Below are 12,583 nucleotides of genomic sequence, written 5' to 3'. Positions count from 1 at the left end.
CAACACCGCCGTCTGCTGCCACCGCTGCAGCTGTGTGTCTCTGCTCTGCACTGTTGCTGCTGCGGCTCACCTGTGCGGCTCATAACCAGACACACACCACACAGATTTTCTCCTCTGAAAAGTATCTCCTACTAACTCCAACCGTGTCGGAGCGGATTACGTGTCCCGACGAGTCCTCTCATCCCTCCGGTAAGTCAGGCAGGACGCCGCATCATGCTGTGAGTGTGTGTGTGTGTGTGTGTGTGTGTGTGTGTGTGTGTGTGTGTGTGTGTGTGTGTGTGTGTGTGTGTGTGTGTGTGTGTGTGTGTGTGTGTGTGTGTGTGTGTGCGTGTGTGTGTGCAATATGTAACGACCTGTCCTGTACTGTAACTCTGCTGTGAAAAGTCAGTGTACCGTGAGAGTGGAGTCTGGATGCAGATTTTTTTTTCTTTTTAGCAAAGCAGGGAGCATTTAACCTTCCTCCTGCTGTTTTCTCTCTCTTTGAGCCTTAAGGTGACAACAGAAGGTGTCCTGCAATGCAGTTAAGGTCCGAAATTACATCATTATTAAGATTTAGTGTAGTTTTAGGCCTGAATCTGTTGCTCTGCTCTATGTTGGCGTTGTAAACACCATGGCAACATTGGTGCTTGCTCACTATTCTCTCCATCTATTTTAAAGGTCGTCCTGTGCAGAACAGTAATGTTGCTAGTGGAAAGCTCAAAATGTAAATTATTGCACATTAATGAATGATTTTGTACAGTCAGGTGACAACTTTAGAGTTTCTTGTTGGCCTACAGGCAGGGTAATCAGCCTTCTGTCAGATGTCAGCTTTGCAAGAGTTATTGAATGTATTTGTGTCTTTAGTATCACTTCCAAGCAAGAGTCTATCCTCACTTGTATAAGTTAAGCTTAGTTGGTAGTTTACCTGATCCATAAGTATTGCATTAGTGCTGGGTGCCATTTAAACATCTTCAATGCTCGTGCAGAACCTTGGCTATATGTATTTAAAAAAGGGAAACAGTACTTTTTTATGGGGCTTACTTTGAAATATAAACTTGCAAAATTTCGGCAAAATAAAATTGAAAAAAATGAAGAACTGTCACACTAAATAAACAAAACTTTGAATCTGACCAGATGTTTGATGCCAACTTTCAGTATTTTTGGTGCTTAATGTGTTTAGTAAGGACACATTTCGGATTTGGATGGATTATACTTGAGATTTAGTCTGTTTCTCAAAGTGATTATAGCAGTAAGAAGCAGTGTTTTGGGTGTTTTGGTGATTGCAGAGATTACTGCCCCAACAACAACCCCTTTGGTTTAACGTATAGATTTATAACTCCGTCACTGTTGGTTTCTAAACCTTGGACCCCGGCTTCCTTGGCTTTTGTACACTATTATACATGCTGAGATGAATTAGAGGGCAATCCATTCAAGTGTGGGGAACAATACCCCCGTGGAAAAAAGAGTTTCTCCCCGGGTCAGGTCAAGGGGGAGGGAGGTGTCACCCCCGGTTGCTGTGGAGGCTACGAGTAACATGGAAAACTCAATTCTCTGACGTCATCCTGAGTAGGAAGAAATTCGGGGGGCTTGATTTATTTGTGTGGGAGCAGGGAGGGGCTGAATAGTGGTTGCCAACTTGGGTCAACTGAAGTGTTCTTTATTGCCTGAAAATCTGTCCTTGTCTTATAAAATCAATTTTAGTCTGCCGTGAAAAACGGTTAAAACGTTAAAAAAAAGGAACAAAAGGTAGAAAATTAAAGCGTCTTTCTCTTATGTTACCCCTCAAACCCCCACCCATGTTACCATCCAAATCTGTCAGCAATAAACTGTCTTATAAAGAAAAGAAGCTCCTAAAAAAACTCAGGCAAAGCTAGTTGACTAAGCAGTACCCAACAATTTGGTGTTGTTTTTTTTTTTGCAAGAAAAAAGAGGATTCATGATGCATGTAAATATTGTTTTGGGGATTTATGGACGTCACTCAGGGGATACTGTGTTGTGTTTTCACATGAGTCTGTAATGTGATCCGTGTTGCATGTGCTGCCGGTAAGTAGTATTTTGCTGGCATTAAAGTATATTCAAATGAAGCCTGCTGCGTCTCTGTGCCCTTGGGCAAACACTTTTCCCCAATGCCATGTAAACATGTTTGCATTACCTCCCATGTTTCCCTGCTGTTGTCTCTATAGTGACCTGAACACCTGCTTTATTTGCCACCGCTGAAATATCATCATAATAACCTGCACCTCGTTCAGCTGCTGTTGGTTTAAACCAGTTGTTAAACCACTGAATCAGACAGCACGTTTGTTATTTTTTTGATTAGAAATGTTCTGATTAATCTGAAGGTTTCTGGGGCAAACACCGCTTTAAAGCCACACACAAGGGAAGACTTGTGAAGCCAAGAGGTACAGCAAGATTTGCCTGAAGCTAATCTTGGCACCGGGCTCAGATTGCTGAAGCAACAATTGGAGGCCAGAGCCAGAGGTGCAACAGACGCAGTGGTCTGCTGCAGGCCAGACACTGATCACCTGTTAACAAAAGAACAAACAGGAGAACATTCAAAGCTCTGTTTTGATCCGTAGCCTCACAGACGGCCGGTGTAGCCTGTCCCATCTCATCCCTCATTCTTGACATTACTTTGCCTGAGTGGGTTTTGTTTCACTTGGTTGCCTTTGTATTTTTTATTAGGAGGTTCAGTGTGAGTTTTGTAATCTGATGTGTAAGGTGTGTGTATGGGTTAGTATCATCTCTATAAGGATTGGAGAATATGGATACAATTCTCTATGGCATTATATGCAGTTTAATATTTGTGATATCTATAAATATTGTGATAGACTGGCTTTGGAAAATCAGAGGAGACATGGATAAATCACCTAGACAGTAACGTCTGTAATTCCCTCACAAATCAAACTACTTCATCACAGTGATACAGAGATCATAAAAATACAACACTCTCATAAAACACTTGTTTTCATTGAGATGCAGCATCGCACAATACCTAAAACAACCAAACATATTGAGATATACACAGCTGCTTGTTTTATTAGGTCTGTCTAGCTAAAACTAGCGTAGCCCGTTACAACTTCCCTGCAATAAATCATTACCTTTATCAATAAAGGTGTTCAAGAGGTTTTGAAATTTATGATTGTTTTGGCTGTTTGTGGTGCAGTTGAATTATTACACTGCCAGCTGTGTCTAACGATGTTGATATAGATAGGGTGGAGCAAAGATTAGAAACGCCTCTCAGTATTATTGTTTATAAACTGGCAACTGAATGTAAATACCCTTATTTATGTTATCTCATTGTATGGATCATCATACCCAAACACCATGCCAATTTCACTGAAGCTCCATATTAGCTTTTATAAAACTTTGACCCCCATCACTTATATTGAAAATGCCTTATGAAGAGACCTTCTAATGGTCAGTATGAACAGAAGGAATGATTACAGCAAGAAAAAACTGTTTCAATGTTCATTAGGGGCTCACGACTGATGTTTATGAAGACAGACTTTGAATAATTGTGAACCTGTCCTTTTAAAGCTGACCTGTGGAGATTTCTCGTAAACACACAAAAGTGATGCGAGTGTTACTCATTAAAATGCTGAAGTATCGAATGCATTTAGTTTTTCATAAAAACAGTTGCAGAAATGAATTATTAGCATTTTAAATCCTGCGTTGTTTACACTCATGTTCACTAGCCTTTCAGCCTTCTTCTTCCCTGCCTTTGCTGTCAAAAGTTGGAATAATGTGAATCCATTGGCAGAAATGGTGTGTGTGTGCGTGCAGCCTCATGCATATGCACAAGGTAAACAAAACAAGGAGGGGTCAGCAATTCAACATGGTGCCTTTAAACAAAAGTAGGCCTACTGCACACTCTCACTTACTGCAGGTAACATTTCAGTCTGATGATGGTTGTGTAGAATAAAAAAGTCGACCAACAGTTTTACTGATTATCAGCACTGAGAAACTTTGTGTGACATTAGTCAAAAGTACTCATCGAAATGTGCCCAAGCTCAAGATGTGATTCAACCAGCAAATGTTTGTCTTTTCTGAATGATAAAAAATGAAAACATCAACAATCTAAATATAGTATAATTCATATCTCCTATACAGTTATTAATTATCTGCTGTTCACAAACATGATATTAACGTGTGAGGCATTGAAGACACACTATGCAGGATTTTCCTAAAAAGCAATGTATACAAAAATGACCCACTAGAAGTGTGTGCTGGTGTCTGTATCTGAGCCTCTGCCTTCTGCTTGTATTTTCTTATTATTTTGCTGCATGATATTTTTGGCCGTCAACCTTTGGGGAGTGGGTTTGTAACCCCCAGCCAAAAACAGCGCACAGGGTGTGAGGGCAGCAGGAGAGGAAGCTACGTAAATGGTGGACACACCGCTGATGTTCTGCTCTGCTTATTCAGCTGTTGTTTGATGAATTGCTCGTACTGCCTGCTTTTCTGCCAGATCTTTTACATGGTAAATGGATGCTTATGTAACACTTTTATCCAAAGTGTTTTACATTGTTTCTGCTGCTTACTCACCTACTCATTAGTGGCAGCCCGTCCTGCCACCTGAGCCACAGCTGCGATTTTGTTGCACTTAAGGCTGTGTGTGTGTGTGTGTGTGTGTGTGTGTGTGTGTGTGTGTGTGTGTGTGTGTGTGTGTGTGTGTGTGTGTGTGTGTGTGTGTGTGTGTGTGTGTGTGTGTGTGTGTGTGTGTGTGTGTGTGCGCACGTGTGTTGCTCAGCCCCGCCCTTGTGCATACAGGCAGAGAGTAGAGGAGAGGGACATTAAAACGTGGACGAGGGACCAACTTTGAATGTTGTGTTTACAAACCGCAACAGAAAAATCCTGCATACTCTACCTTTAAATACAGTTTCTGCTTGGTCAGCTGTTAAGAAGATAATCACAGTTTCCATGAATCAGATTTGCAGAGGTTTTGTTGTTGGTTGTGAGATTAGAAGAATTCCTCCTCAGTTACAGGTTAGCTGGCACACGATATAACCTGTGTTACATGTGAGATAGTCATTCATATTAGTCTTAGCTGAACTCGTCTGAAGCTTGTTTAAACAGTCATTGTCAGAGCAGCCTCGCATGCTCTGCAAACTGTCAGCTTTAATCTTTAAAATCTGAAAACTTAGTTTCAGACACAGGCATGTTATTAACAGATTTATACTAAGCTTGAGGGATATATTGTGTTGGGAGCTCCTGCATCTGCACACAGTCTTTAAAAATCCTCAGTTCTCTGACTCTGCAGGTGTTTGTGTCACAGTGAGAGGCACATGAATGGAGAAGTTTGAGATTTTTCACAATGTTTAATCTTTGAGAAGCTGCATCTACACTACACAGTTCTCATTCACGTGAGAACAGTATTTATTATATGTTGCTTTACTCTAACGATGATTTAGAGCTGATAAACTATAATATGATTTGAGGCACTGTTGGCAATCCTTAGTGTTTTGGCAATCTCCAGCTTTTAATTCTGCATGTTCCATATCATCAATAATTTCCTCATACTGTCAGCAGAAAGAAATGATGCGCTTGCAAAGGCCACTAGAAACGCCTGGTTAGACATAATTTCTGCCTCAGCAGCCAGAAGGATACTGCCCTGTTTCTCTGGGCGACAAAGGCAATGACAGCAGAAAGTTTTAATGTGCAGGGATAGGAATGATGGGTCCTTTTAGTATGGAGTGCTATGAAAGGCCATCAATCAATCAATTTTGCAGATTTGAGAGTGAAGAAACTGTTGAGTTGTATTAAAGTCGTGTTAATCCTCCATGCAGAACTTACTAGAGCACACATGGCTGTTTGTTGATGTCGCAGTAAATTCACTGTAAAATATAGATGTAACCTAACTGGTTTGGCAATATTATCTTAAAGTTAAATGTCAAATACAGCATTGTTTTAATCAGAATCCCCTCTTCTTGCTTTCATGAAGGATTGAATTAAAGATGGTTAAGATAAAACAGCCCAAGAGGAGCACCAATCAATCAATTATTATTTGTATAGCACCAAATTACAACAAAGTCATCTCAAGGCACAATAGGTCTGTTTGAGATACATGTGGTAATAACTACATGGGAGATTTTGGTGTTGTTTAAAGTAAATAAAATGGTTTCTTAAAGCTGCTATAATCAATCTTATTATAAACACAATGCTACATGTATCGTGACCCACAGAGAATTATTACCCAACTCTGCAGCTCACCTCAGCTCTACAGAGCGTCTTTTAACTCATTGTTTTGGTTGCTTTTGGTCTGCTGCTGAATTGATTGGTTCAGTCTCATCACTCTCATTAGGATCATTTTTGGCCGCAGCTGTTTTCTGCAAAAAGGAAAATAAATGCTCTGAAACACTAGCAGCAAAAAAGCCAAATCTTTTCCTCAGGAGTTGGTGAAGACCAAAATGGAGATAAAAGAGTGAATGTTGGACTTACAACCACTAGATGGCCAGAAACATGACGCTAAATGAATGCTAATATTGATCAGTATGTGCTTGATGTGTAATTGGCATCTGTTTGCTAACACATTGTCATATCAGTTATGTAAGGTGAAAGATAATATGTCAGTGTTGGCATCTTTATATCCTTCACTCTGTAGCATAATTATTCCACCTCCAAGATTTGGTATTAAATGCATTTTCTCATTGCTGTTTTGTAAATTAATAAAAACTTACTTTTTTGATTTGATGATATATAATTGATAACATTATTCCAAGGAAAACACACATTGGATATAACATTTAATGCTATCATCGAATGAGTAAGCAAATAATTTTCACGACTCATTAAACAGGACTGGAAGTATACCAGTAGAAAACAGTGCTGTAATTATTTGATGTAATCATTTATGGGAACTTTAAATGCCCCAAATAGTCTACTTAGTGTTTTGTACTATCCAGACTGCACTACATAACCCAGAAACCCACATTTCTATCATAAGCACATGTGGATAAATCTCTGGTTCAGTCACACGGATGGCACTAACAAACCACAGACACTTTTCATAGTTTTTGCCAAGTTGTTAGAAAATGTTATGCCCAATTATCCGAGACAACTTATGTAGAGGAAGAACTGGATGATTGGGGTGTGGAGGCTGATAATTGTTGCTTACAAAGTTTATAAATTAGACATTAGTGTCACCTCCAGCTGACAGCTTTCCTCTCACACACTGAATGGGACTTTGATGCAAAGAGATAGAAGACAGGCCGCTGTCTATTTATAGTTTATGAATCGTGGGCCCATTTTAAGTCACCGCAGAGGAACATCGGGGACAGTTTTTAGGTGAATTTAATTGCCATGCTCAAAATCCCTAAAGAACAAAGAGAGAGAGAGAAAGAGAGACGCTGAAATGAGTAGAGCAGGACTTTGTTTTTTAGATGGTTTATTTTTACTAAGAGGACTTTAAAATGCCTTTTGCTGTGTAGATCTTAATATATCTATATGTCATTATAAGAAATATGTACTGTGCTTCTGCAGGGTTACATAACTAGACGTTGAGGAGGTACAATGAAAAGATTAACCTATGGTGACCGACATGGCAGAAGATTCTCAGCTATCCTTTTGAAGATAACCCTGTGCTGGAGAGTCCCATGTTTGTCAGTACTGAGGGTTTAGTTTCACATGGCATGAGGTGCCATGCACTGTACCTTGGCCTCCTAAGGAATCCGTTCCTCACCCCCAGACAAATAACATCACGTAATAATCTCCTTAAAACCCGATTTTGCAGATTTGAGAGTGAAGAAACTGTTGAGTTGTATTAGAGTCGTGTTAATCCTCCAGGCAGAACTTACTAAAGCACACATGGCTGTTTGTTTAGAGGTTGTGTGTCCGTTGATGTCGCAGTAAATTCACTGTAAAATATAGATGTAACCTAACTGGCAATATTATCTTGAAGTTAAATGTCAAATACAGCATTGTTTTAATCAGAATCCCCTCTTCTTGCTTTCATGAAGGATTGAATTAAAGATGGTTAAGATAAAAAAAAGCCCAAGAGGAGCACCACCATGTCTTCAGGACAGTAGAGGTTGTTTGTAGTGAGTAGGGGAAATAAATGAGACTCCTATGATGAGGATGATCTGATTTGACAGCTTGTGGACACATTGCTGACATGTTCATTGATTTGCTCAATCATCCAGAGGCCAAATTGTGATCGCTTTGTGTCAAGGGATTGAAGCTGGAAGTTTTGAATGCTTTAACTAATTGATCCTGCAAAGGTGATTATCACAGGAGCTAATTAAGCAAGGTTAAAGAGCAAAATTTAGAGGTAATTTAATTGTTTCTCTGAAATATTAACATAACAGAGAAACTGCCAGCTTTCTAGATATAACATGAGTTTCTTTCTGCTTTATGAATATTTAACTAAACCATGAGTTTGCACAGGTGAATTGCCTTTGGGTTGGCATCACTGAGCTCAGGACAGCAGCAGATGGGTTGGATGAGAGGTTACTTTATTCATGGGGACATGAATAATTTACTCAGTCAGGTTCTGCAAGGGGTCACTCAGGAAAAACAGACATGAAGGTAGCAAGTGCTTAATCTTTCAAAATATTTGATAAATCCTGGATTTCCTGGATAATGGGTTTCTTGTTCCTTGTCCCTGGTCGTTAATTTGTGTTACACAACCAGCATTATGAGATGATAAGTGGACTCCAGTTCCCCACGTACAGTATTTAGTCTGTAACTTAGGCACATATTGTCTGGTTGTCAGAAGATATTGTCAGCTATTTTTTTGCATTGAGGTTTTGATATGCACTTTATTTGAATAAGGTGCTTTTTGTTTGAGGATGAGGGGTGGAGGCTTAATGTGATTTATGAGGCAGACCAGATTTATATGGCTTGAATACATAAGTGATCCTGCTGCAGTCTGTCACCTTGCGCGACATCTGAATGATGAACTGCAGTCTCTCAGCTGTTGCCAAGCACTGCCGTACTGTAAACGCTTGTCTCTGTTTGCTACGTGCCCCTAAAACGTGTCATTTCATATCCTGTGTGTGTGAAAAGAGGATTTTTGGCGGTACATCTCTTTTGTCTTGGTATCTGGGCATTAGTAGCCCAGGGACCATGAGTGTGTGTCTCTTTGTGTCTGTGTGTGTGTGTCTGTGTCTGTGTGTGTGTGTGTGTGTGTGTGTGTGTGTGTGTGTATGTTGTTTCTGAGAATATGCTCAACTCAAGTCTATTGTGCGTCCTCTCCATTGTAAACAAGGCACGAAAATGAGAGAGATAAACCAGCACCGTGAAGAGAGTTCCCAAGTGGACATACAGTTTTTTTTAATTCACACTGAGCTGCTGAATACAATACTACTGAACAATACAGAAACTGACAGAGTGTGCATATTTTATACAGTTATAGGTGCAGTTATAGTTTAATCAATTCCTATAAAACCCTTTTAAATAGAAGCCCTTTGAAAATGCTCCCTGAGGATTGTAATGAGGGTCTTGATATTGTTGTTGGTGGCGTGAAGCTGCATTTTGACGGCCATGACATGTAGAGACAAAATGGGTAGTTTAGGTATCCCTCAGCCTGGATTATCATTGGTTGACAGGACAAATCTCAAGAGGTGGAGCCTGCTTTCTGTGTGAACTTGTGCTTAAAGCTTCAGTTCATCGACAGAAAAGTAATCAGCAACAACTCTGATAACTCTGATAATGTCAAGACAATGTTGTATAGACTATAAAGCCACTTGAGGGAAATTTGTGAAAAGTGATTTTGGCTTTATACATACATTTGACTTGTCTTACTTGAGGCAAAACTCAAAAATGCCCTTCAATAACAAGTAGATTGATCAATAATAAAAAATCATCATTATTTGTTGTCCTAGCTTGCAGAACTTATTTTACAGACATGAGTTAAAAAAAAAAGTTTCCATTGCTGCTAAAATCTCGTCATTGCCCGCTCCTCTCACCGCCGTTTGGACAAGCAGGGATCAAGGTGGTCGGACGGATAAAAAACAAACAGGTCCGACAGCGTCACCCCACTGAGCTCTACGCAAAACTGATCTCTGCTAACGAGCGTTCCCATGGTGATGTTGATGGAGCAGGATTGGCCAAACCCCTTGTGAACGCGCCTCTTTGCCCCTACAGTGTGAGTGAAAGACCTCGGCTCTGCAGGGGGCTCACTGACCCTCAGGAAATTGAACTGGAATTTAGCAACAGGGGATTATTATAGCAGGCAGCGGTGCCTTGACCTTCAGCATCACACTTCTGTGAGTGAGAGCGGATTTTATTTGTTTTGGACTCGGCGACTCCCTGGATTTCTGTTGACAGTCAGGACAAGTTAAAAACCATTTCACTTGTGCAGGTTGAATTTTGATAGAACAGGAAGGAAGCCAGAGGTCTCTGAATCAAGTTTTTGTATATTATGAAAATACAGATACTGTAGGTAGTGACGTTTTGGTCATAGCACATGATTCATCACATTTTCATACCGATCAAACCAACGACACCTTAGTTTTCTGCATGGAGGCATTTGCGTTTATTTCTGTGGCTCAGTTTTTAAAATAGTTTTCTTAGATTTGTCTCCTGTCTGTATGTTTCCCAAAAAGTATTAAAGACCTCTCTTCTGCATGTCATTCAGTGGCATCTTGTAGAACAGTGGCTTCCAACCTTTTGCTCTTGTGAGCCAATAAAACAAAGCAATATGAATTTGTGACTCCTCATCTCAGGTTTTCAGGTTCAATAAGTGATTTTTTTTTCTCCTTCTTCCTTCTGATTGTTTTAATGATTTTGCCCAAATTCAGATTGTATACATAACATCAGTTTTGGGAAGGTTTGTTCCGGGTCTTTTTCAAATCAATCCAAACTTTTGCAGGGATGCACTGATCCGGATCAATACTGACACTGATACTGACCTGATAAAGCATATCAGATGTCAACCACAATATGACTGATACACTTTCAGCTGTCAGTTTCTCTGTTGATTTCATTTAGTGGTCAGTGTTTCAGTTATCTGTTGCGTTCATTCAGTCAGAGCAGGCTGCCGAATCACTCCAAAGCAGTAAAATGCAGTAAAATAAACTGGCAATAAAAGAATGAGTGTTGGATCAGTTTTTGGTTTCAGCAGATATCCTGAGTTGTTGGAATCATTACAGTGGAGTCATTTTTAAAACAAGTGACCATATCTGAAGGGGCCCCACAAGATGAAAGGATAATTAAACCTGATAAATAGCTGACCTGAACTACTCCAGCTCCCCTCTCATCTTTGGCAGCAATTTGTAGAGAAGATGACCAAACAGCTGTTGCTCTTTTTTTGTCGATTTTTCATTCAGCTTCAAGATGCCAAAGAAACCTTTAATTTTCCTGCACTTCACATAGTTCAGTCTTTTATCTGACCTCAAAGAACACCTTTCTCTCTTGCAGTGATTATTACGCATCAGACATTTTGACACACAGACCTGAGATCCTTGCAGATAAAAAAGGACCCTACACAATTAGACTGAATAGACTCAGGATATGGGTCTGACTTCCTAGGTGCAAGACCTGGGAGGGGCCCATTTCTTTTTTTCATGTTAACTTTGACCTCTGCTGTGTTACCCATCAGACACTAATGGTAGAGGGTGGGGTGTTCCTTGTCACTAATAAAGACTGATAGGAGTGGGAATGCCTCCGGGTCGACAACAGGTGGACCCACAATCTGTCCAATCTCATTGAGGGCAGCAGGTGGATGATGTGTGGAATCTGGAATCGGTCTCTCTGCTTTCTCTCCCTCGGGGCTCCTCTGGATAGTGTTACTGGCAGGTGTGTTTCCTCCTCAGTAAATCATGTTAGGCAAATACTGTCGGTTATAGACTTGTTGGCTAGTTGTTGTCTCGCCGTGCAGTTTGAAATGGAAACAACACTTATCAATCACTGTCACACGCCTGATTTCTTTAGAGAGGCAGGATTAATGTACCGCATTCAGATGTCTGTTTCACTGGAGTTAGGTCATCTTTAAGTGTGTGTTCAGTTTTAAAGGAATAGTTTGACATTTTGGGAATGTTATATGTCTTTAGTTTGATTTATACATAAACTTGAGAATAAAAACAACGGTTTGTAGTTTTAGACGATTCCTCCTTTATGCTAAGCTAACTGTCTTCTGGTTTTAGCTTCATGTTTAAAGGAATAGTTCAATCTTTTTTGGGGGACAAAGAGTATTGCTTTTTTGCTGAGAGTAGATTGATACGATGACCATCAAATCTGAAGTTGGAGACAGGACATGATTAGCTATGGGGTAACCTAGCTTAGCATTGACCAGCCACCTCTATACCTCACCTATTAACACTGCACTGTTTATCTGGTTTAATCCAAAAACCTTTTTTTTTTTTAAATTTCTTATGGTTTCATGGCGGCTATGTTTTTGTACAGAATAAGCAAACATCATATAATATTTTAGTTCAATGCTGAGTTTTTTAACCTTTGGACAGACTTGCAAGCTGTTTTTATCTGTTTCTAGTCTTTATGCTAAGCTAAACATCTTGTGGCTCCAGCTTCATATTTAGTGAACAAACAATATCAGGTATCAAACTGTCAAGAAGAAAGCTAATAAATATATTTTCCAAAATGTTGAACTCTTCCTTTACAGCAGCAGTAAAAACAGCAACTAAGGCAGCACACAGTTTAACCCTTCCCC

Source organism: Scomber japonicus, chromosome 2 (assembly GCF_027409825.1).
Source record: "Scomber japonicus isolate fScoJap1 chromosome 2, fScoJap1.pri, whole genome shotgun sequence".
NCBI classification, from domain to species: Eukaryota; Metazoa; Chordata; class Actinopteri; order Scombriformes; family Scombridae; genus Scomber; species Scomber japonicus.
The sequence above is the reverse complement of the archived record's forward strand: the minus strand, read 5'-3'. Positions refer to the sequence as shown.